At 45.9% G+C, this 27,467-nt stretch overlaps 1 pseudogene; it reads right to left on the bottom strand.

Moving 5' to 3' along the window:
• Positions 1-674: 674 nt before the first annotated feature.
• The window catches only part of LOC147737231 (uncharacterized), a 42,703-nt pseudogene continuing 15,910 nt past the window's right edge, over positions 675-27,467 (bottom strand).

Raw genomic sequence — 27,467 nt, 5'->3', positions numbered from 1 at the left:
TTCTAAACCAAGGTACGGAGCTGATTAGACCCTTAGAGAATTCTTGGATAGATTCTTGGCAGAGAATACTAAAACTTAGGCTACACCTCACTTACTTCTTCCCTTGTACTAGACCTAAGTTAGGTACACAGGGTAGGCGTATTTTAGAAGCACCAGTTGAGAACCTTTAGTCTTTATTTATTAATGTATGTATTTTATGGCTTAGAAACCATACCATGCTTCTACAGTAATACTCTTCGTACTGTACGCATTGTACTTTGCAACCAGTCTTACGATTGTAGCAGTTAATTTCTTCTGCTTGAGAAAGAAGACTGTTCAATAAATACCTTTTTATTGAAAACGCCCGTCTCTCTATTTCTCTGCACCTCTGGTGAAACGAAGCATGCACGATTGACTGAGTGAAATAACTATCAATTGTTTCCGCAACTCTAGAGATACATTTCTTATTATTTAGAAACAAAGTTGTCATGTTTTAAGCGGTTGTCAGAAACTAATCCCTTCTTGTTTATTCGAGAAAGTTTATAGTGAACTCTGAGCTAGCTGGCAATCACAATAAAGTTTAATATTCAATAGAGACCTAGTCGACCTCAGTCCTACGTCTAACCTATAGGATATATTATTCCAATGCGCAGAGCATATTGGGAATATAGGAACTACACTACAGTGCTAGATTCTCAAAGGGTTTCCAGATATTTCATGTTTTTCCTAAATGTAGGGAAATAAACGAAAGCAGTAAATAGACAATTTGATATTTTTCAAATATATAGGTTTTTCTTCTTTCATACTAGGTTTGTCTTCTATCAACTGCTTTTTATAAGCTGGTATTTGAATGTCCCGCATTATTGTAATTTCATAATTTTCTGTAATTCCTTAATCTCACAATAACTGCACTTTTTTTCCTTCAGTGTACATCCACAGATGGGTCAGTTTTGTTGTTGATGTACTTAAATTAGTACCAAATTCACTGCAGCTCTATGCTTATTTCTTTGTGTGTTCAGTGATGGTGGAGTACTCACTGATGTCTTAGTAGGTTTGAAGATTGACTGAAGCTCTTCACACATTCACTGCACTGGAATGGCTTTTCCCTTGTGTGTTCGCTGATGCAGTTTTAGGTGTGATAATTGATTAAACCTCTTCACACATTCATTGCACTGGAATGGTTTTTCCCCAGTGTGTGTTCTCTGATGCTGTTTTAGGTTTGATAATCGATTAAACCTCTTCACACATTCACTGCACTGGAATGGTTTTTCCCCAGTGTGTGTTCGCTGATGCAGTTTAAGGCTTAATAATCGACTAAACCTCTTCACACATTCACTGCAATGATATGGTTTTTCTTCTGTGTGTGTTCTCTGATGGAGTTTTAGGTCGGATAAATACATATAGCTCTTCCCACATTCATTACACTTGAAAGGTTTATCCTCTATGTGTGTTCTCTGATGCTGTTTTAGGTTTGATAATTGACTAAACCTCTTCACACATTCACTGCAATGATATGGTTTTTCTCCTGTGTGTGTTCTCTGATGGAGTTTTAGGTTGAATAACTTCATAAAGCTCTTCCCACATTCATTGCACTTGAATTGTTTTTCGCCAGTGTGTGTTCTCTGATGCTGTTTTAGGATTGATAATCGATTAAACCTCTTCAAACATTCACTGCACTCGAATGGTTTTTCCCCAGTGTGTGTTCGCAGATGCAGTTTAAGGCTTGATAATTGACTAAACCTCTTCACACATTCACTGCAATGATATGGTTTTTCTCCTGTGTGTGTTCTCTGATGGAGTTTTAGGGCGGATATATACATAAAGCTCTTCCCACATTCATTGCACTTGAATGGTTTTTCCCCTGTGTGTGTTCGCTGATGCACTTTTAGGCTTGATAAATGACCAAACCTCTTCACACATTCGCTGCAATGATATGGTTTTTCTCCCGTGTGTATTCTCTGATGGTGTTTTAGGGCTGATAAATATATAAAGCTCTTCCCACAATTGCTGCACTTGAACGGTTTTTCCCCCGTGTTTGTTCTCTGATGCTGTTTTTGGTGTGCAGATTGACTAAAGCTCTTCCCACATTCATTGCACTTAAATGGTTTTTCCCCTGTGTGTGTTCGTTGATGATACATTAATCCTGAAGAGGAACTAAAACTCCTTCCACATTCACTGCACTTTTTCTCCAGTGTGTGTTCTCTGATGAATCCTCAATCTTGAAAATTCACTAAAACTACTTCCACATTCACTGCAATGATGTGGTTTTTCCCCAGTGTGTGTTTTCTGATGCTGTTTGAGGTGTGTTAATCGACAAAAGCTCTTCACACATTCACTGCACTTGTATGGTTTTTCCCCTGTGTGATTTCTCTGATGGTATTTTAAGTCTGTTAATCGACTAAAGCTCTTCACACATTCACTGCACTTAAACGTTTTTTCCCCTGTGTGTGTTTGCTGATGATACCTTAATGTTGACGAATTCCTAAAACTACTTCCACATTCCCTGCAATGGTATGGTTTTTCCCCTGTGTGTGTTCGCTGATGATTCCTTAATGTTGAGGAATTCCTAAAACGACTTCCACATTCACTGCAGTGATATGGTGTTTCTCCTGTGTGTGTTCTCTGATGCTTTTTTAGGTATGATGATTGACTAAAGATCTTCAGACATTCACTGCAATGATATGGTTTTTCCGCTGTGTGTGTTCTCAGATGATTTTTAGGGTATGATAATTGACTACAGCTCTTCAGACATTCACTGCCATGATATTGTTTTTCTCCAGTGTGTGTTCGCTGATGCCTTTTTAGACTCTGTAAATATATAAAGCTCTTCCCACATTCACTGCACGTGAATGGCTGTTCCCCTGTGTGTGTTCGCTGATGACTCCTGAGTTTAGATGATTCCGTAAAACTACTTCCACATTCACTGCAAGTGTATGTTTTTTCTTTCTTGGTTGGTGTCTCTGAGTCAGGTATGTATTTTTCTACATCTCCTGACTGTGCTTTCTGAGCAGCCAACATGACAGATAAAGCACTTGTGTTATTCTCATGTATGTGTGTGGTATTTGCACGTTTGCTTTCCTAAAGTGCAAAGGTCACAAAATACTTGCCACACTTATAACGTGTGTAAGGCTTCTTTGTGGGCACTTGTGTCTTTAGAATGGATAATAGTTCTGCAAGCTTGTGAGTAAAGATCCATTGTCCTTCCGGTCGGTGCCCACTGGGACAGTACTCTGTATTTTATATAGCAGACCCCCATTTCTTTTAACTTTCAGTTAACTCTGCTTTTCGCTGATTGCTTTGGAATCGCTTGAAAGAGTTTACAATACACCTCTAGCACTGAATAGTGGTCTGATATCACGTTACGAAGCAGAGCTCTGCTGTAACACCTCATGATCAAAGCTGGTACAGGACATGTTTACACAAGAAGTGGTTGATCAGTGTTGTCATAATTTTCTAGAGGTCATTTCTTCATCTTGAGACACAGAGGTGCATAGCTGAGACTCGTATAATGATTGAATTGCCCTTGACGGTACTTCCAAGATCTGTCAGTTTATGTTCAGGTTTGGCTGTCTCTGTCGGCACTTATGTTTTCCTGAATACTGGAACTCAATGTTTCAGACTTTGCTTTTGCAGATTTACAGTATTATCTTCATTATTCTTAAACATTTTGTGCAATCAAGGATTGTTTTCTGTCGGATGTAAAGAGATTTAAATTACTTAAATGGAAAATAACGTTTGTAACGATTGTAAAAGCATCTCATTTATTACTATTGTTGAAACTTATGAAGACATTTTAAGACATATTTAACAATAGAGAGATATTTACATAAAAGTTCCTTTGAACATGCCACAATCTTATTTATTTCAGCAAAGGTGTTCATAGAGTAACTTAGCAAAAAAAAAGGGCACTCGCATAGCACTCATATACTAGTTTCAGCTTTAGGTAGATGCATATGGTCAAGGTTTTGTTAAAACAATTACAGCTCTTGGAGTAAGAGTTGGATCAGGAAGACTCAAGACAGCAAGGCGGACACCAGGATGTTGTGCCATACATCAAATCTTATTGTTCTTAGAGGTGACTGGTTTCATTCACTACTAACTCTGTTTTCAAGAGGATTACCTTCCCTGTTGTTTCAAAGCCTGATTAAGTGGGCCTTTTGTGTGCTGATTGTGTTTGGGACCCTTGTGGCGTAAAGGGGCTCTATCTGGGTATTGTAGGCCCTGCATCATGTATCGATCCTCTCCCCATATAATGTCCCTGACCAATTTAAAATAGTGGGGCCTCTCGGAATCAAGATATTGACATAGGATTTAGCATGCCCTTCTTATGGACGTGAAAGAAGGAGTATCATGTTCTATAGCTTATAAGTATTTCCAAGGTGGCGGCCATCTTAGAAGGAGGTTGTTTACTAATTCTGGTTAGGTTTCCAGACTGGCTCGGTCTATCGAATTTCCAAGTTCATCCTAGGCCACTGTTCATCCCATCCCCCCTATCCCTCTAATCGGGATTCTATCTTCCTAATTGCAAAATCTAGTTTGACCTAACTTCCCTTTTTTATATTCGCAGCTGGGCCCTCTCTTCAGGATTTGCTGATTTCCACCTAGAAATCGTATGCATATAATGCTGGGAAAACAGAAAGAGTACCAACTTCTCTCTGGACATCTTCTGTCATGATGCTGCTGTTTAATGGGCTGTCTTTGCAGAACGGAGTCATCGAACTTTCCTCCAGCCACCGCATGATCTGCTCCATACCTTTCCTCCTTCATCTGACCATACCCCCTTCTCCTCAACTCCCCTCAGCTTCCCCACATGTGAGCATGTAGTACTCCAGTCCCTCCCCTCTTTCCACTCTGGAAATTTGGTGTCCTTGGCCACGGAATCCCTTTCTCGAAGATCACTTGTCTCCAAACTGGTTCCAGAAGGCTGTAATTCCTACACTGTCATATACCCCCTAAACTATCTAAAAGCGTGTTCAAGAACTTCAAACACAGGCTTCTCAAATTTCACCAGGACACCTTTTTTTCCACCCTCTATGTCTGCACAAATGCAGGAGCTACCATAAGTGCCCTTATTTTTTGCACTAAAAGACCAGCACAATGAAGGAAAGCCCTTTGCTTTCTGCTCCGGATCACTGCATCCACTAAAGCCTCCCATGGTCTCAGACTCTCGGTAACTCCCTCTATCGTTTGCCGAGCAGAGACAACCATCTCCCTTTATATCAATGGGATTATCCTCATCCAAACATCTGAATGCAACCTAGAATTACTTGGTGCAATTTTCCTCTCAAACTCTCTGTGATGAAGTAGGTTTCCTCCCTGACCCAAGCTCATCCTAGATCTACAGTCATCCCACAGGTACCTCGTTCTGTACCTACCCCTCTCTCCACTACTTGTATTGCTCCATCCCTTTCCCCACCTCCCTATCCACCTTCATCAGATTACCCAACAGCATTCATTTACCACTACCCTTGCAGCTTGTTTCAACCGCATTTTTTGTCATAATAGCCTGAGCCTTCATCACACCCCTAGAGCAGCGACCACTGAAATACACTGACTCTATACTAACACCTTTACCTCATCTCCGCCCCTGACCTCTGAACATGTCCCCGCTGTCAGCACTGATGCATCTGTGACACCCTTTCTGGACCAAACCATGACACTTGCTATCTCGGTACCCCCTAACATGATTAATATCATGGTGCCTATCTACTCATCAATCAGTTTATGAGCCCCACACCCCCACTCCTCAATCATGACTCCATCTCTATTCCCCCTTGCCCTGGTTCTCCCAACTCAGCTTCTCCGTAACACCATAAACCAGAGCACCCCCTCTCCTGGTCCCTTGACCCACATCACGACCTCCTGTTCCCACATTACTAACGACGCCAAACTCACTTAGATCTCTCAAGAGCTTCATCAACTTAAGGCTGAGGTTTAAAGCCTAATATCCCTCACCTCTGAGCTCGCTAATTGTTGGTGTCCCACCAGGCCGATGGGTAAGAATAGACACTCTCTTTAGCAATCCAATAGCAATCACGTTAAATGGATGTCAACCCGCACACCCAGTGGGATCACAGCAATCGTGTCTCCTCATTTGACCTGGAAGACAATTCCCTAGCCCCACGCCTCCACCCGACATATCAGGATGAAATATTCTCAATCGGATAACAATATTTACTCCCTCCTCATTTAGTCGAATCCACATAGAGATCCTTGGCCCAATCCCAGAGCAGGTAACAATTCCAAGTTCAAGCAAATTCCCATCACGCAGGGTGCCTCCGCTGTCGCCATACCCCACCTGAAATGTACGCTACTCAATTGCAGATCGGCATCTAAACACGCGGTGGATATTGCTGACCTTTTCCTTACTCATGATCTTGACCTGATAGTCCTGACTGAAACTTGGCTAAATTACTCCTCCACACCAACGCTCGACATTCTAGCACCGCCGAGCTACTGACATCTATCAGCAATTAAATCCTTCCCCCTCCAGAGGACATGTCAGATGTCCAGGACCTTACTGATCATTACACTAGTTCAATGATAAACATTCTAGACTCTATGGCACCCCTTCAACTAAAAAGAGTTTCCACCAAAGACTCTGAGCCTTGGTACAATGGTAGTCTAAACACTGAAAGATGCAATCTAAGATTGAGTGAAGGGCCATGGAGATTCTCCTCCTCGCTCTAACGCCTCCAGCACCTGAAATCCCTAAGAATCATTTACCACAAACACATACATAGCTCAAAAGCCAACGTCTTTAGGAAACAGCTAAACAATGCCAGGACTCGACCTAAAAAACAGTTTGAGCTCGTTAAATTGCAATCTAACAGGAAACCCAACCTGCTTTCCGGGTCTAATCTGCAGCCTAACCGCTAAGAACTTGCCGCCTTCTTCCTGGGAAATACAAAAACATTGAAAGTGATTTACAAACTGCATTGGATCTCCCCCCCAACGCCTTCACATGCCAGCCCCCACCGACCCATGTGGCCTGAGCGTCCAGCACATACACCCAAAAATATTGCTGTGTGGAGTTCATTCAAATCCTTTGATGAAATGACCGTATTAAAAATCCTGTCACACCACTTCAGAGATCCGCTTCCTTAAAATCTCTTCAGTGAGATTAAAACCCCTCTTCTCCCACTCTAAATCAAAATAGTAAATGATTCATTATTTCAAGGCAGTATAGCAGACTGCCTCAAGTCTAGACAGATAACTGCCTTTCTTAAAAAAAAACACAGCATACCACACTGCTCTAAATAACTTCCGCCCTGTCTCTAGCATCCCAACTCTTTCAAAGCTCCTCCATTAACTCAGCTGGAAGGCTTATTACTGGATTTAAATGTAATAACCACACCACACCTTATGTGAAATCAGTAAACCTGCATGACACACAAAGCCACACACTCCAACACCCGATGTACATTGCACAAACCGCGGAGATACCCCTCCGGGGGTCTAGTCTTGCGCTATAGAAGAATATAAAATAAAAATAAAAATAAAAAATAAACACGTTGTCTTTACTTTTGAAACTGCAGAAATTCAAGAAGAAAACGTACAATCGAGCCTTCTCCGGCATTGCCCAGAGACTCTGTTATTCGCTACCATCTGAAATTCAAATTAACTCTTCACCTGCATCTTTAAAAAAATAAGAGAATGTGGTACTGATGAAAAAATTCTTGCTTAAGCTCCCTTGATACTGTTGTTGCGATGGTTATTATTGTTTATTATTGCCTGTCTTACCTGTGTTTCTGCGGGCAGCTCCTCCATTGGAGGGAAGGAGCGTCACCCCACTTAAATGCCCATGAAAAACCCCAGAGACAAAAAATACCACGATAATGAAGATAATTAATTACCAGTTAATTTTTCATCTACCCGGCCTGACTCAGGAAGGGGCGGGCCTGGTGAGTGGCAGCAGTGGTGGGCTTCCTGTGCACTAGTTTATAGTGTGCATGTCCCATTGGCCGGCCGTCCTCCGACTGGCAGCCTGAAATGAGCACTATAAACCTCTCAACTCAGCCATCTTAGACAGATTGCGAGCCTGCACGTGCCTCTAGTGTCCTCGAAAACTCCAAGAGACGCTTCTCCCTCCAATCATGGAGCTTCTCTCATGCTGAAAGAAGTGCCTGGATAGGTTAGCTGGGGCCCCGGATGTGATGTTGGAAAAGAAGAGGAATGGTGTGAGGAGGACCTGCCTGCGCAAGCAGGTGTTTTTTTCAACAATGTATTTAATGCATTAATGTTTTGTATATATTTTATGCCCCACCCATTTGCCCGCCGCTCCAATCGGTAACCTTGCCACCCACCACCGGTTTCTCTCACCCTAATTGTTTATGTTCCGCTATTTTGGCCTAATAGGAGTTCTCCCTGCTGGGATATTGCTACTTCCTGTATGGTTCCTGTGATTGCTACTATTGTTTATGATTGTCGGCCTTGCCTCTTTCTCGCACCCTGATAATTTGTAAAGCGCTCCGATACCCTCTCAAGTCATGTTCTCCTATGTAAATCTTTAAATAAAAAGATAAATGACTCCCAAATTATGCTGTAGAGCAGCAGTTTATTTATTTTATTTACTTTGTGGTTTTACTTTTCTCAATTTCTTTTTAGCTTTTTTAGTTTGCCAGTATTATCCACTGGAGTGGGAGATTATCGGCTGGACTAGGAGACTGAGCTGAGCTGGTCTGTTGTTGACTTGTCCCACCTCTAACTTTAGTGCTTTGTGAGATAGCACAACAGCCTGGCTGCCTACTAGCTGAAAGCTGTGGTGCGTCTGTGTAGCGAGTGCACGGATGGTGCGCCAAAGCCTGTTAGCATCCTTTCACTCCTGGACCATGCCCAGCACGTGAAACACTCTCCTAAAAGCATCTCTTAAGTCAAATGGCTCTGTCCAGAAGCCCTACAACTCGGCTGCCCTCCGCTCTTTCATCCATAAAGATAGGCCCGGTTCTTACATTTATTCACCTGCTCCTCACATGCAAAGCCCTGCTGTCAACATTCCTTTTCCAGCCCAAAGCCTGTGAACAAGATTTTCGAACCACAATTTCCCATGACTTTCCATAGGTCTCTCCTCCTACTCACGCTTTGCAACATCACCTGTACAAACCAGCGTGGCCACATTTAATGGAACAATACTGAGGTGTGCTCATTGATTACACGAGATGGAGAATGCACCACAACAGTGCACGAAGATAAAATGCCTTCTGCAACACTCACACATGCCCGACAAGTACACAGTCTCTACACAGCTTTTGCAAAGGCCCACATGCTTAGCACTGCTTTTCAAATACACACAAAATCCCAAAGGCACAGCTCAACAATGTAGAATAAAATTAATTCATGGAGTGAAACGCACCGTCAAATGATCTGAAGCGTGCTGCAGGCCACCACATTTCTTGGCTATTTCAGCTGGTCCTTCCGACAGCAGCACAGCTTACTGGCACCAAAGTGTTCTTTCTTTTAAAAGGTGCGAGAGTCAACGAGTGATAGGTGAGGTGGCTGGATAGTGGATTGTTACTGCATTGTGTCCGAAGAGTCTGTAATAGCATGTGTGCTAATCCCTCAGCAGCTTCTCTTCTACGACCAGGTAGAGCACGTACAGACCGGGAACAGACAGTAATAATACAATTAATGCCCAGGAGTATTTTGAGATAAAGAACAGAGTAGTAGGACACTGGCTTCCAATAACACATCACTGAACACCATTTCAGACAATCTTTAATGTATGTTTGAAGAATAAATCAATAGGGAAATGTGTGTTAAATGTAGACCATTAACCTTTCGCCAGCTGCAATGAAATATTTATGAGATAATGACATGCAAACGTACCTCCATCCTGCACATCCTGGGACTAGACTGTTGGAAAGCGATTAATGGGAAATGAGACAGGTTTTGAGGTGAGCAAAACACTGAAACATTACCTGAAAGAGCAAATTCAAAAAAGAAAGTTAGGAGAAGATAGATGGATATTAGAAATGGCAATAGGGACAAACAGGAGAAGGAAATAAACTCAACATTCTGTGAATTTTTACAGAGCAAAAAAAGATAACGTTTTTTTTAAATTTTGTAAAAAACTGAAAAATAACACCACAAATTAGAACTCATAGAAACTGAAAACAGAAAAGCCTATGCACCTTGTTTTAAATGTGCATTTTCAGAGATAGAGGACTAATTATGAGATTGAGATCTAGTGTGCCATGATAGTGCACCCGGTGTAGTTTTCTGTACTCTGCATTCCAATGGGTCCTGGGAAGTACAGTCTTTTTGTAACTGCGTTTAACGTGGATGCTGAGGGGTGTGGCCAAAATGGCGTCCGGAGCAGATGTGTATTAAGCTGCTCCGTCGTGACAAACCACAAGATGCTGAAATTTCGAGATGTACAGGAGCGATTCGCTCCAGCAACGGCGCTATGACCATCGTTGGGGACCCTGAGATCCTGGTCAAAGCTTTTCGAGGTGCCTGAGCTGCCGCATCTGGATCCAGCAGCGGGGCCTGGCCGGGAGGTGCCTCGCGCTGGGACCCAGGACTCAGGCATCTAAGGCTGCCTTCAACGGAGGGACCACGATCCGAAATACAGGAACAGGGGCTCCTCGACACAACTGCTCCTGCAGCAAAAACACGGCAAAACCCCGGCAAGGAGGAAAACAGCTACCGCGGGGGATGGGCCGCCAATCTCAATGGCCTACCAGACAAGGCCTTGGGTGAGGCCCAACAAAATACCGGAATAGGCCCAAGTCCCGGCCCTGCAACACTGCCAAATCCCTTCCCACCACTTCCATACTGTTAGACAGCCCCCCTCACAGAGGGAGGGGGGGATACTCAGACAATACCCGATGCGAGAAACAACTGCGCACTCGGGAGAGAAACAAACTAATTCCCCCCTTATCCTCTGCACATTATATGCGGGCAAAGCAGCTGTGGAGCAAGCTGGAGGCCCGCAGAGGGAGACACACCACCAGTCCAACATAACTAGCGCCAAATAACAAGAACACAACCTACCATATCTACACTGGGGCACCAATACTGGAGACAGCTACCTGAACATAGCTCATGAACTGCGCCAGCATGGGCATGCACAGACCTGAGCCACCGCATGCTAAACTGTATGTACCCTCACCAATATTTAATAATTGGTAAAGGTAACCAGAAGAAACATATATGCCAGCATCCCTCCTAAGCACAAGTCACGACACACAGGGACGCCGAATACCCAACACCCCAGGATACTGCCGAAAAGGGCTGAGAGGAGGCCTGAACCAGGCAGCAAAAGGTCCCGAAAACTCTGCACAACCAGGAAAGTGCGTAGGATGTGCCCTCTCCACATTCTGGAAGCGGTAAAAGTAGCCAGCTAATCCGGCCGGACACCACAGGGGAGGACATTTTAAAAAGGAGACCACGCCAAGACAACCGGTATCTTAGCCCAAGCACGCACCACTGGCCTCCACAGACACAAAATAAAACACCCAACCCTCTGCCAATATGGGCAGGAATAAATTGGAGAGACCACAGGTGCTAACAGGGGGCTTTTCTGACCTTGCAGAAAGGTCATCGGACACAGCCCAAACAGCAGGACACATGACGGAAGCGTCACTTGATTACGCACACCGCTTTTCTAACTTATGGGAGCCATCCTGGACATCAAATCTACCATAGGACCCAAAATTGACTCACTCTGCATTGAGATGGGCCTCCTGTGTGAAGATCACAAGCGCCTAAAAGACAGGATGGAGAACTCTGAGTTAACCCTAGCCGTTCTGAGGCCCACGGTAAAGGAAACGGACAAACAACTCAGAATCCTACAAAAAGAAGTTGAATATCTACTGGATCGAGTGGAAGACCAGGAAGATAGTTCTCGGAGGAATAACATTCGCATAGAGGATCTACCGGAACGTGCGGACGCGCAAAGCATGGAACTATACCTGGAGACATGGTTTGCCGACACGTTCCTACAAGGCATGTAATCCAAGTTCTTCTCAGTGGAAAGGGCTCCTAGTGTACCTGTTGGTCCCTCTCTGCCCCGGAGCTCTGCCGAGGCCGTGGTAGCATGACTCGTCAACTACAGTGACAGGGACCACATACTGCAGGTACCATGGACAATAGAAAATGTCACGTTCCACAAAAACCCGGACTATACCTTAGTAGTACAACAACGCAGGTCCTCGTTCCTTGCAGTAAAGAAGATCCTGAGAGAATATAATATGAAATATGCTCTGCGATTTCCAGCCACCTTAAGAATTCAGCACATTGGTAAAACTAATTTCTGCACCACCCGGAGGCCGCATAGGACTGGATATAACAAAACTTTTTGGCCACCAGCAGGGAATCAGTGTCTGTACCGCAACAATGGTGGCAAACGCAGAGACAACTACAATTGCCCAAACGGCAACTGCAGGGACTTACCAAGGCCCAAGTAGCGAAGGAAAGACCCTGGGCAGTGAGGAATGCCGAAAGATACATGACGCCTCACTCTCTCTCATCATCCAGGTCCAAAGTCAAAAACCCGGCAGAAGACACCCCTTCTCTGACGGACTCCCAGCGGGCAGCGGTTGGGTATGGAGGACCGGATGTCACACCCCTCAGATGTCTGACAACCTCCTGCGAAATGCTACATACAGGTTTGCTACATGATGCATACAGCCATGTGAAGGTCACCCAGGGTAGACACACCGTCCCTGCCTGAAAGCTATCATATATATCACACCAGGGCCACAAACAATCTATACAGGCAGGCACACCGAGACTATCTGGCAGTCCTTGCCCTCCCACTCACACTGTGTGTCTGTTACAGAGCTATTATCTGTAGTTTTTCACTGTATTTCTCCCTGTATTGCTTATATTCATTCAAGTTAAAGTTTAACTGTGTTGGAGCTAAGTGCAAATGGCCGACTGCTCGTTGGCGCTGAAGCCTGGGAGTGGGAATAGGGGAATATTATCAGTTACGACGATGCCTATTACTACAAACGAACACTATCACCCCTACATTAGGAAGAGCACACACACTCACGGGTGGACGGTGGGTGTAGCATCGATGCAGTGGGACACGGACCCTTACTCCACACCAACCTTACATAAATGGATGCACAGCACACCCCTATCACACAGAATATGTATATATGGAATGTACGTGTGCTGGTGGGATGTACTAAGCGCCAACGGGTAAACCAATACCTATGGAGGAGAGGGATTGCTATTGCATCATCTGACCACACAAACACTCACCTCCATGCACAAGAGATAGAGAGGCATGATAGTGGGGACCACACACTCCGGATACACAAGAAGGGCCTTGACATGGGTGGCACACGGAGCTCCAATGGAGGTACAACACACCTGCACTGACCCAAACAGACACTATATGATTCTAGAGGGGATACAGGACGGCAAGCCAATAGCACTGATCTCATTATATGCCCCTAATTTTGGCCAAGCCCAGTTTCTGCAGTCATTGACACCAGCCTTACTACCCCTCGGCACCAACATACTGGGGAGGGGACTTTAATTGCATTCCGGACAGAGCACTGGATTGCTCACGCCCACCAATACAGGTCACTCAGTCTATTAGCATCTCCCTACACCTACAGGTATGGGCTACTATGTCACACCTACAGGATACATAGCGTGACCTGCATCCTACCCATAGAGAGTAGACCCACTATTCTGGGCTTTACCATCTACACACAGAATAGATCTGGTGTACTTCTCTCATCAGGCCCTCCCAGCAGTATCCCTTACTGAATACCTCCTCCGCACATTTTTGGATCACAACCCCCAGCAAACAAGGCAGTCTTGAGGGGCAATCAGATCCAGCATCCCGACCTGGCGCCTTCACTTGGAAGCGCTAAAAGATGACCCACTGCCTCCCTCACTAACACAAACTATCACATCATATTTTCTGGATAACGAGGATACAGCATCCAACGTCGGGTTAGAATGAAATGCTTTCAAAGTGGTCATGCATATGCATATGATAATAATGGTATATGGGGCCTGCATGATACGTATCAGGGAATAAGAAGGTCTAGAGGATGAGATGTGGAGACACAAATGCCAGCTACCCACTAACCCACAGACCTGACTGTCACACAAGGAGACGCTAGACAGGCTATGTGCCTTAAACTACAAAAGATATCTAGCCAAGGAACAAGGCAGGTAGGAAACTAGCCTGGCTACTAAAGACGGACTCATCTCACACACCTATCACAACCATACATAACTTGAAAGGACTTTTGGTCAACACACAGACCAAGCTCAATGTAGCTTTTCGGCAGTATTACACATCCCTATACAGCGCACCCCCTCGACTCACGATGGGACAGAGCTACAGTCCTTTTAGAACAAATAGCACTCCCTCAGATTCCACTCCGCCATTACAAAATTGTAGAATCTCCCATTTTGGAATCAGAGATAACAGAGGCTATACAGCAACTGGCAAGGGGGGAAACACCAGGGGCAGACGTCTGGCCCCTACAAATATATGCCTCATTTCGTACACAACTGGTTCCACGCCTCCACTGAGATGATATGGATGCATACGATCGGGGCACACTAAAGGCCTCATTATGAGAGGCCATTCTGGTGGCGCTTCCAAAGCCGGGCAGGGACCCATTGAGAATGGGATCCGACCGCCCCCCCATCTGTTTTAAGCACAGATTATAAGATACTGGGCAGGGTTTAGGCTATTAGACTGACAGAGGTCACACAGCTACTGGTGCACTTGGGCCAAAACTGATTCATCCCTGGTAGAAACACCAGCCTAAGCTTGAGGCGACTCTTCCAGCTATTAGACTGGGCACGCAACATCGGAGAAATAGCATAAAACCTTTGACACATTCCAAACGCTACTAACACGTGGAACGGGCAGGAGGGCAATTACTATGCTATATAACTCTTTAAGCCCGGACACCAGAACCCTCATTGCACCGCTTAGTGAATACTGGTACGCTGCAATTGTAACACAATTTAGTTGCCTTCATCATACATACCTAACCCCACACAGACTAGTGCGAATGTACGAGGGCTTCCCTTGACATCTGCCCCTGCTGCCACAACCCTGAATCCACGTTTATTCATATAGTTTGGGATTGCTCACAAATAACATCATATTGGAATGAGGTAGCAACCATCCTTTCAGAGGCCACAGAGACCTTAGTTGTAGCGCAAGGACCACACTTCCTATTGAGCATAACCAAGCGCAACACTAGACAGTAACTGGACCTGGCACTTGGCCTAGCCAAACGCAGGTTAGCCATGTCATGGAAATCAAATTTACAGCAACACACGCTCATATGGATTGTAGACCTCAATAGGGCACTGATTGCAGAACACATGCTGCTGCAAGACGACACACAAAAGAACCTCACAAGTACTAACTCTCCAGGCTGGCAAATGTATTTAACATACGTAGAATCAAAACTTCACCACGACAAACACAGCACCAACCCCATACAAGATTAATTCAACTCCTCAAATCTGCCGATATCTCTCCCCCAGCCGCCCCCCTAACCGGGACTGACCCGGTTCGGCACTTTACATCTTCCCCTGCTTCACCCTCACGCCTCTCCCTCCTCCAAAACAGGGCAAAAAGCAGTCTTGATATACCCGTGCACCGAAATGACTACACCGTCAACTAATCCCTCTCACGCATAAATATCAATGACTCGGAGACAGAGCCCACTACCCGACAAACCACAACACGCTGAATACATAGACATAACCTGCCCCATAAGCCCATTCAACAAACCCACATGGCACTTCATGACTGTAAGCAAGTTCAAACTCAAGTTTGTAAAGTTTGCTTTGTTTAATAGTGGTACAATAGAATGCGACAGAACTGTCAGCAGCTTCATATTTGTAACAGATGTGGAAAATGTACTGCTGTCTAAGCTGTCGTGGCATTTTATGTATACCTGCCACTGCCTAACAGGCCAGGAATGTTTAAGGAATAATTAATAAACACTATTTATTAAAATAAATGTGGATGCTGATAAAGCTAGGGATGTAATGCATAATACTTAAGACTTTGACTCTACACTTAAGAAAATCTAAATTCTGAGCATGCATACAACACATAAAGTGAAGTGTGCACATGGATGAGAACAAAGAGATGGCAGGCAAGAAAAGAAGTGCAGAAGAGCAAAAGGGAAAGGGAGGGAAAGAAACCCATTAGTCAAAGCATGAGCTGGGATGTCCTCATTCACCATACTCTTTCTGATCGCCCTAGAGCCCCTCACATTCACCATAAGCTCCTCTGAAGACCTTTGGGAAACTGAAATCATAGCCGGCAACCTGGAAATTAAGCTGTATGTGGACAACTGCCAGCACCGATGTTCACCATATCAGACTTAAGAACATTTTCCAGATACAAAATGAACTGGACCAAAAGTGAAGCCTTACCCTTGAGGATCTATATCTATACCACGAGGGAAGCCCTCCGGGCACATCCATGTCAGTAAATCCCCACCAAAATTAAATATGAATATTGACTACTGACGATTTTCCAACGATGATCAAAGACAATATGACTGCACTGACTGATCGAATGCCCAGGGAGTTCACTAAATGGAGCAGCCGCAATTCTCGCTGTGGGGGACGACTCCAAACTGTGAACATGGTGGTAGCCCGAGGTTTAACTACATTTTCAGCATGGTGCCTATACTGGTCCCGGCATTAGAACTATGCCTAATAGACGCAGCCATTAAAACATACTTGTGGCAAAGTGGGACACCAGGACTGACCATGTCCACAATCCATGCCGCTACTTCAGGGGGTCTGAGACTCCCAAAGATGGAAATATATCATATGGCGCATCAGCTCTCACAGAAGGAAGTGCTGACCAGAGCAGCTGGAAACACTCTCCAGGACACTCCACCGGGTACTCTCAGGCAGGAGCCATCGGAAACAGGGGCTGGAGATGCCTCTTCTTGAGGTACCGTGATCAGTCAGTGGTGATGGGGCAGTATTACTGGCAGGCACAGTGTTTTGCAGGGACACCACAGCACTTCAACTGAATGACCAGGCTGCTTCTTCCGAGTAAATGACTCTTGAAGTAGTAAGGCCAAGCAGTCACGGCATGAGCTGGAACAGGTTAGAAATCACACACAGCACAACACAGTAAAAGACACAATAAGGTCAATGTCCAACCAGAGCTACAACGAAAAATAAGGATTGGACTTTCACCAAGAGGTACAAAAAGGAGCAGCTAAAATATACAGAAGATGCTGATACCCTCTTGGGGAGAGATACAAAGACAAAAACATTAATTATGTTTAGCTGCACAAGCTGAGGTCTCAATTAACATTGAGTTGTTAACCTGTAACCTACATTATGAACATCAGCTAAACATTTGACCTATGGCCCACACTATATAGCCATTCTGTCATTTCTTGCTCCTACGTGCTGTTTGCTCACATCCCCTTTCCTTTGCTGATCACAAGAAACACGAGTCTGTGCTGAAGGTCTTCAACCACACATGCTGTTTTCCAGCTACAAATAGCCTTGTGCGAGTCTGTAAGTAAACCAGACAAATAGTAATTAACGTATGATTATGTACCCAGCTCTCTTCCTGCCGTATCCAATATGTGCCATCTGATAACATATGAATGTGACTAACGGTATGCTCTTAGGAATGTTCCATGCTTACATGTAACTTTGCAGAGGTGTCTTGCCCTTTGTACCTGCTAATAGATGTATACATATCTGTTTGACCCAATACCAGGCAGAGAACTTTCTGCGAAACCATGCTGTGCGTTCTCTCCACTCGAGTGTGTTTACAATAAATGCAGTTGTAATTCCTCGCTCTGTGGTAGAGTCTTATCTGCTTTAGAGTTCCTGTATCAGGCAGTGATGGTAACCCAACAATGAGAATATTTTCTCTCTAACAGAGTCCCATGTCCAATGTTAACCTCGGGGACAGCTCTTTGGTGTTATCAGATGTCTTTAGGAAACAGCAGCTCATCCGACGTTTGCAAACAAAACTAGTCTATTGGAAAGTGGAGCCAAATGTAAGCTGGACTACTTATGGAGTCTGAGTCCCGGCTACTGCGTTTCAAGTTATGAACATTCAAGTGATCCGAGTGGGTTTTATGGCACGAAGCCTCTCAGTGTCCAGTCAGAAAGTCACTGATGGCTCCTTTGATGCCTGACAGCGACCCACAAAAGAACACCTGCCAGGTGTGAATGTTTTGACTCTGTATAATTTTCAGTCACATCTGCGTAGAATTACACAGGCACGGTTTGCTTTGTCAATTTGTAAGTTTACAAATTCCAATTTGAAGCTTTCACAACTTGGAGAACGTTGGATTCCTCTTCAGCAGGATGCCGAGGTAGCTCTACTACTAAGGTGGGAAAGGAAATGGATCCCCCACCAAACATGGTGGTGTGTACAAGAGTTTCCCTAAGTGAAACTGGGGAAATGACAATACAGACTGGGAAAATGTCATGTTACTAAAATGTAACACAATATTTCCACCTCACATGTAGAGGGGTCTGCTTGACAGCCGTTCATGCCCCGATGACTACTAAATATATGAAAATAAGAAAGGTGCGATGGCTGGGATCATTAGCGCACTCTGGCACATAAGTCTAAAAGGTTCAAAGTTCTATTCATTCAGTGTCCAAGTATTTTCTGGTGCCTAAGAGAAGGAAGAACCATCCGTTCTTCCTCGGCTGGAGAGGTCCAGGAATCAACAATATTCTCCAGGCCTACAGAGATAGAATTGAGGTTGTAGTTTCAATAGTTATTTTATTTTTCTTCATGTTGTAAGTCACAGCAATTGTCTGTCGGGTGGTTAGGTATTAAATATGAATATATTGTAGCTTGTGTTCCTATCCAGAATCTATTTGCTGTTTCACCTGGAACACTCAGGAACAGAGTCTGAGTGAATAACACATCTATATCTAGCCTATAACATCACTCTCATAACTAGGACACTCAATATAAAGGGACCTATCACAATATAAAAGACACTGTTTTTTGAATTTCTCAACTATGACACGTGGTGACCCAATCTACATCTCAAATGTATAGGTTAAAAGTAAGATAAACTCGTGCACTGCTGTTGATGAAGTTTTCAACCAAAGGTAACGTTTTTGTAGGTGCTCTAAGGTGTCGCCCAACACCCTAGGACGATAATTAGACAGTCTATGGAAAGTGTTATCAATGGTACATTGATGACATCCCTTAGGCACTCAACTTGGTGTATTCCTCCAAATAATTCGCTTAAAGGTGAGTATTTTCAACCATGTTTTATTTCTTTCTCGGATGTATGGTATTCATTTCATATCCATTAATGTGATTCCCAAAAAAGACGATCCAACTTCAAAATGTATATTCAACTTCGGAATACATATTATTACTCCTAGCCCTTCATCGGGGAGCCTCTAGAAACAAAGACAAGCATACTTGTAACAATCATGACAAAAAATATGGCAAAACTATGAAAAGTTGAAAGAATACCTTAACCCAGTAAGTCACCAAAGGGTTTGTGAGAAAGACGGTTTATCGTGATAAGGGTTCGATTACTGTGAGGTGACACGGAGTGGCCTAAAGATCTAAGTGAGTACAGACTAAAGGAGAAATTAAGGTAGGTGGGAAATCGTGGTAGAATAAACATGCTACGAAATAAAATCGTGGTTATAAAACAATATATCTACTACGCGTAAACAGAAGTGAAAGCGCGCTTAAAAAGCGGTGCTCGGGGGTCATAATAACTTACGATTATCGAAGTTCACAGCGTTTCAAACGCCGACCGCAACCGGCAAGGTTTACCCGGAAGTGCGGATACGCGCTTCATAAACAGAAGCCGTACGGGTGAGTAGGTCACGTGATCGCGATGTGTAGAAGAAGAAAGGAGACTAGCGTGATCAAGGGGAGGGAGGGTGTGTTAGTGTGGTGCGATACAACTAAAGCGAAAAGGTAAAATGATCCGTGTACTCAAAAACGGATAATTATTTCAGGTACATAAATGTAAATAAGTGTAAATAAATGAATGATTAATCTGCTATCTAACATTCAAAAGAAATATATAAAACATATATATGTAAACAATAAATGGTTATCCACAATGCGGAGACCTGTCCAGAACTGTAAGGCACCTATGGTGCTGTTATTCAAGATGAACAATAAAGTTACAGATAACATCAGTACTCAATTCGTTCATTTAAGCCATGAGGCTTCATTGAATTCAGTTTATAAATCCAGAAATGTTCTCGTTGTAATAACATTATGTTATTATCTCTTCCTTCTAGTTTTTTGATGATTTCTAATGCCATAAATTTAAGCTGGGCTATGTTGTGGTTCATATCCAAGAAATGTGACGCTACTGATGATTTGAGATTCTTTGTTTGAATGTTCGATTTGTGTTCATTAACACGGGTTTTTAACTTGCGTTCCGTTTTGCCAACGTATACCTTCCCGCATGGACATTTAAGTAAGTAAATAAGATTGTTAGAGTCACATGTGGCAGTCACTTTTAGGTTGATGTTATAACCTTTCATTGGGTGAGGTAGTTTGTTGCCGGGATTATGTTGTGGCAGTTGTTGCAGTTGTTACACGGTCTGGTCCCTTTAGAGGTCAATGGTTGTTCTGTGGGTTGTTTGAGAATTTCGCCCAAGTTTCTCCCCCTGTTATGGGCAAATATTGGTTTGGCTTTGAACATGTCTTTAAAGTCTGTCTCTAACTCTAACATTGGCCAATGTTTCAATATGATCTTTTTATATTCCGAGCTGACGTTAGAATATTTCGATACAATGACCATCCGGTCACTCTCCTTTTTCCTACTGGGTTTTTGTAACAGTTCATGTCTATCAAGATCTTCCACCTCATTTTTTGCTTTTTTGAGCAGATTTTCCGGGTAGTTTCTCTCTTTGAAACGATCTATAATTTCATCCATATTTACTTTTGACACTGTGAGATCCGAGGTAATGCGCTTTACTCTTAGTAATTGAGATTTAGGTAAGTGATTTTTTAACGATGGCTGATGAAAGCTAGAGTAGTGTAACATGTGTGAGAAGTTGGCCCGATATGCAACGTTCGCTATTCTAGCGACCGCTATGTATCGTTCCAACGACCCTTATGGTGTTTGGTTGTAAGTCAACCTATAGACCAGCTATCCTAGTAGCGTGGATACGAGCAGTCTAAGGCTAAAGACTCGAGAGGGCGCGTTAAGCCAGCTGTTTACCACACATGTACCCCTTGAACACCCAGTGAAAGGACACCACACAAGTGTTATGAAAATAAACAGTATATTTATTAAGAATCACAACAGCCCTGTACTCTTTATGAGGACAGGGTACTAAGCACAAACCAAATCTCTTTAGCAAATACTTCAAGTGCACAGTTAAAACAAGTGTCCGAGGACACGGAAAGGTTAAGGCAAGTCGGAAGCGAGGGACTCGGGACCCTAGAGTAAAGAGGCTATGCGGGCACCGAAATGCCGAGTTACCTAGCCACGAGGGCTGCGGCTGCACAAGTCTTACAGGCGTCGGGGTCTTCGCTGACGAGCCAGGAGCCGGAAGAAAAAGGAGTTGCTGGCCGGCGACCAGTGATGAATAGTTCGTAGAGATCCAAGCCTGGATCGGAGATTGATGAAACCTGAAAGCAGAGGGGACCAAGTTCGTACTACTAGCCAGTAGTCAGAGGGTACCAGGAAGGCACCGGTTGGCCGTCACCTCGACTAGGTGAGTGGGCGACGCTAGGCTCTGCAGTCTCACGGACCAGGAGGCGTTGTCGGCGACCACGGTGGAGGTGCGAGCTGTCCCACGAAGGATGATGCTGTCGGCGTCGCTGGGCCCAGGATGGGGCAACAAGCCTTGGCAGACCTCAGGGCCACGTGGTGGGCCTAAGATGGCGTCTTGAGTGGACCAGGAGGGTCCGGGGTGCTTCTCGCAAAGATGGAAGCAAGGGCCAGTCTGGAGCAACCAGACCAACAGTGATGATTCTCGGATGTCGTCACAGAAGGGCACAAGCCAGCGGCTAGTGACCAGACAACGTGCTGAGCAGCGAGCAGAAGGGCCCCACGCAGATCGTGGAGATGCTGGGAGACTGCACTTCGGTGCTGGAGCGGCTCAGGGTCGGGGCTTCTCGGACCCCAGAGCACTCACCAGAGAGTTACCTCGATGGTCGTGCTGGTTAAGAGCGTGCAGGTTCTGATGATGGCCGGTCCCTCGAGGTCTCGTCACACCCACAGATCACAGCTGAGCTGATGACGTGGGTAGAGGTCAGAGGTGCCAGGGAAGCCGGTTCTCGTCGAGCTGGGCCGTCGGATTCCTTGAGGAAGGACTTACAGCAAACCGCAGAGCTCTTAGGTGGTGCCCGCTGATGCAGGGTGACTACTCCTTAGTCACAAGGGAGAAATCTTGAGAAGAGTCTTGAGTGTCCTTTCGTAGAAAGTAGTTCTTGATTCAAAGATGATCTAATTTGGAAGGGTCCCCGCTCCGGCCTTTATTCTAAAGAAAGGGGTGGGTACATGACTAGGTCCTGCCCTAAGGGTGGGACCAGGAAGGGGGGTAGTTACACCCCTCTCCCCTGCCGGACTTTCCCCAGGCAAGGGCTGTCGCCCCTGGAACTGGTTCTGACCGGCAGATGCGTAGTGAGCGCCGGGGTGCCACTCCGCAGTCACCTTCTCGCAAAAGCCCTACCTACCCAGAATACACAAACCCTGTCTGGGACGGTGCGAACACCGCCCTCGACAGGAAACCCTTTGTCCAAGCGCTCCTCGCTGGAAGGACTCCCAGCAGCAGGAGGTCAGACTTGTGTCTGTGGTGGCAGCATCCATTTTGTGGAGCTGAGGCTTTAGTTAACTTTAACCGGGGTTCACAGTTACGTACATGTCGTGTCCCTCTAGAAGGGTGGAATGCTAACCTCATCGCCAGAATTGGTGAGAGGGCAGCACCCCGATTCGTATGACACCTTACTCGACATGTCTTGATAACGCGCCACCGTAGTTACCGATGTGGCCCGCGTTATCATGGAACAGCCATTGGGTCTTGATTCCGCAAGCTGCAACCGGGCTCGGCTCGGGCCAGAGCACAGATCACACGAGCCCACGCACTCTGCCTTCAGGATTGTCAAGGCCTGCCATAGGAGTGACTGATAGGAACTCGGGTGTCCATTGTGTGGTTAGATATAGGGCTACTATATCTAAAGCAAAGGGTGATTACACGACTTCGCCCCAGCTGTCATGCAGCCAGTTGTGTCAAATTTAGGAGGCCAGCCAGGGGTGGCATAATACATGCTGCAGCCCCTGGTGGCCCTGGGTACACCTAAGCCCTGGGTTACAGGGTCTGATAAGGTGGCCCAGTACCAATTGGTAAATGCACCTAGGGTACATCTCGTAATTTAGAAAGAGAACAGCCAGGCTGTGGGTCTGATTGGCAGGCCCACAGCCAGAGAAAGTCGTAAACCAGTGAAACAAAAGCAAAAAAATCTGGGTGATCATAGGATTGCAGACCCTACTCTCCTACATGACCCCCCCCCCCCCCAAACGTCGGAACAATTAGCTAACCTTGACCAGGTGAGTCTTCTTGTTCTAAGTGGAAATACCTGGAGAGCCCATCTGCATTGCCATGATCAGTACCAGGTCTATGTTCCACTGTAAAGTCCATCCCCTGTAGGGAAATGGACCACCTAAGCAGTTTGGGGTTTTCACCCTTCATCTGATTTAGCCACAAGAGGGGCTTATGGTCGGTCTGAATCTTGAAGTGAGTGCCAAACAAGTATGGCCTCAGCTTCTTCAGGGCCCAAACCACAGCAAAGGCCTCCCTCTCAATAGCTGACCAATTCTTCTCTCTAGGGGTCAGCCTTCTGCTTATAAAAGCAATGGGCTGGTCTTGACCATCAAAATTCAGTTGAGAAAGAACAACTCCCACACCCAACTCAGAAGCATCTGTTTGGACAATGAATGGTTTGGAGTAGTCCGGACTCTTGAGGATAGGCGCCGTGCACATGGCCTGCTTTAGGTCATCGAATGCTTTTTGACAGCTCGCTGTCCACTGAACCTTTTTTGGCATTTTCTTACTTGTCAATTCATTTAATGGTGTCACAATTGAACCATAGTTCCTGACAAACTTCCTATAGTAACCAGTCAGGCCCAAGAAAGCTCGAACCTGAGTCTGGGTGGTTGGAGGAACCCAGTCCCTGATTGACTGTATCTTGCTCTCCAGTGGCTGAACCTGGCCCCCACCTACAAGGTGGCCCAGGTATACAACCTGTGTCTGCCCTATCTGGCACTTGGTGGCCTTGATAGTGAGACCTGCTGCTTGCAGCGCCTCTAACGTCTTCCGCAGGTGGACCAGGTGATCCTCCCAGGTGGAGCTAAAGACAGCAATATCGTCTAGATACGCCGCACAGAAGTCGTCCAGCCCGGTAAGGACTTGATTCACCAACCATTGGAAGGTGGCAGGTGCATTTTTCAGACCAAAGGGCATCACCACGAACTGATAATGCCCACCAGGGGTTGAAAACGCGGTCTTAGGCTTGGCGTCCTCAGCTAACCTGATTTGCCAATACCCAGCTGTCAGGTCAAACGTACTTAAGTAGTTGGCCGAAGCCAATCTATCGATAAGCTCGTCTGCCCTTGGTATTGGGTGGGCGTCAGTCTTAGTGACTGCATTGAGACCCCTGTAGTCTACGCAAAACCTCATCTCTCTCTTACCACCCTAGGTGTGAGGTTTCGGCACTAGAACTACGGGACTAGCCCAAGGGCTATCCGAGGGTTCAATGACTCCCAGCTCCAACATTTTCTGCACTTCATTCTTGATGCAGTCTCTAACGTGATCAGGCTGCCTGTAGATTTTACTCTTCACGGGCAAGCTGTCACCAGTGTCAACCTCATGGGTGCACCAATCGGTCTGACTGGGTGTTAGAGAAAACATATGCCTGAACGACTGAAGAACCTGTTTACAGTCGCTCTGTTGATGTTCGGAGAGGCTGCCACAAAAGACAACACCATCTACCGAGCCATCGTCAGGATTCTGAGTGAGCAGGTCGGGGAGAGGGTCACTCTCTTCCTCCTGTCCCTCATCTAGGGCCATGAGCAAACTCATGTCCTTCCTGTCGACATATGCTTTTAGCCTGTTGACATGAAGCACCCTGTGGGGGCTCCGGGGAGTTCCCAGGTCGACCAGGTAGGTGACCTCTCCCTTTTTCTCCAGGATGGTGTAGGGCCCGGACCATTTGTCCTTGAGTGCTGCTGGGGCCACTGGCTCCAACACCCACACCTTCTGTCCGGGCTGGTAAACAGTCAAGACAGCCTTTTGGTCATGCCAAGCTTTTTGGAGTTCTTGGCTGGCCTTAAGGTTTTCAGATGCCTTTTCCATGTACTCAGCCATCCGCGAGCGGAGGCCAAGCACAGTCCACTATGTTGGCTGCAGGCTTTTTGAGAGGTCTCTCCCATCCTTCCTTCACCAAACACAGGGGTCCTCTTACAGGATGCCCGTACAAAAGTTCAAAAGGGCTGTAGCCAACCCCCTTCTGTGGGACTTCTCTGTAGGCGAACAAGAGGCAGGGGATCAGGACGTCCCATCTACGCCGAAGCTTTTCCGGTAGTCCATGAATCATCCCTTTTAGGGTCCTGTTGAATCTCTCAACAAGCCCATTGCATTGTGGATGATAGGGTGTAGTGAACTTGTAGTTGACACCACATTCCTTCCACATAGCAGTTAAGTAGCTCGACATAAAGTTTGCACCTCTGTCGGAGACGACCTCCTTAGGGAAGCCCACTCTGGAGAACACTCCAACTAGGGCCCTTGCCACCACAGGGGCTGTAGTGGTCCTAAGGGGAATAGCTTCAGGATACCTGGTGGCATGATCCACTACCACCAGTATAAACTTGTGCCCTGATGCTGTTGGTGGTTCCATGGGACCGACGATGTCGATCCCCACCCGTTCAAAGGGCACCCCCACCACAGGCATGGGTATAAGGGGGGCCTTTGTCGTGCCACCTGACTTACCACTGGCTTGGCAAGTGACACAGGAGCGGCAAAACTCCTTGGTATCTTCGTTCATGTGAGGCCAGTGAAAGTGTGAGACAAGCCTGTCCCACGTTTTTGTCTGGCCTAAGTGACCTGCTAAGGGAATCTCGTGGGCCAAGGTAAGTAGGAAACCACGCTGAGACAAGGGTACGACCAGCCTCCTGGCCATGCCAGGCTTGGGGTCTCTTGACTCAGTGTACAGGAGTCCATCTTCCCAGTATACCTTGTGGGTACCTGTGGCGTTCCCAGCAGCCTCAGCAGCAGCCTGCTGTCTGAGGGGTTCAAGAGAAGGGCAGTCTAACTGGTCCTTCCCCAGGTCCTCCCTTGAGGGTCCCCCTGAACCCAAGAATTCAACTTGATCAAGTTCGAACTCCCTAGGCTCAGTTTCCCTCAATTCCTGTAGGTCAGCCTCCTCTGAGACTTGATCCACGACCTGGGGCAAGGGGGAAGGCGCAGCCTTAACCCTACCGCTCTTTTTCTTGGGAGGTGTCTGGTCCGTTGTTCCAGGATCCAGCACCTGTTCAGTGGGGCATTTCCTGACCTGTGACCTAGTCACAGCGAACACATGTGCTGGCAAACCTAACATTTCCATGTGAGTCCGGTGCTCCACTTCTGACCATTGTGATGACTCCAAATCATTGCCCAACAAACAATCCACCGGGAGGTCTGGACTAACTACAACCTTCTTTTGGCCAGTTACCCCTCCCCAGGAGAAAGCTACAATTGCCATACTGTGATTGGTAGTGACATTGCTTGCATTGGTCACCAGGAATTCTGTACCTGGCATGATCTGTCCAGGGTCCACAAAGTTAGGCGTCACCATGGTGACGCTGGCACAAGTGTCCCTATAGGCCTGAGCCATCTTTCCATTTATGAAAGGCGTCTGTCGGTATTTGCCCAAAGTATTGGGGCTTACGTCAGGGGACACGTCCACGTCCCCTGTACTGACAAGGACAGCCTGAGTGAGTGTGCCAACTAAGTTGTCACGCCCCTCAGAACCCAGGGTTAACCCTACTAAACCCTTGGGAGGCGCACTACCACTGCTGACTGTACTAGGGGGCACAGGTGCCTTAGGGGCTGCAGTGGCAGGAGTCTGCCCTCCTCCTTTCTTGGTGCACTCACTAAACCAGTGAGATTTACTTTTACAGTACTGGCACCATCTTTTGGATTGGCCTTCTTTCTTCTTTTGGGGAGCCTGACCCCCACCCTCTTTGGGTTGTTGGGGACCTGTCGAAGACTTCTGGTCATTTTGTTCCCCCTTAGAATCTTTACCCTTCTGGTCTGCTTTCTTCTGACCACCTTGATTCTGGCCCTGGTTCTGTTTAACTCTCGTACGAACCCATCTGTCTGCCTTCTTTCCCAATTCTTGGGGAGAGGTCAGATCCGAGTCGACAAGATGCTGATGCAACAACTGGTTCTGACAATTGTTTAAAATTTGTTCTCTCATCATCAAATTATACAATCCTTTGTAATCAGTAACCTTACTGCCCAGCAACCAGCCCTCAAAAGCCTTAGTGGCACAA

This window comes from Lissotriton vulgaris, chromosome 1_1, assembly GCF_964263255.1.
Source record: "Lissotriton vulgaris chromosome 1_1, aLisVul1.2, whole genome shotgun sequence".
NCBI classification, from domain to species: Eukaryota; Metazoa; Chordata; class Amphibia; order Caudata; family Salamandridae; genus Lissotriton; species Lissotriton vulgaris.
The sequence above is the reverse complement of the archived record's forward strand: the minus strand, read 5'-3'. Positions and strand labels throughout refer to the sequence as shown.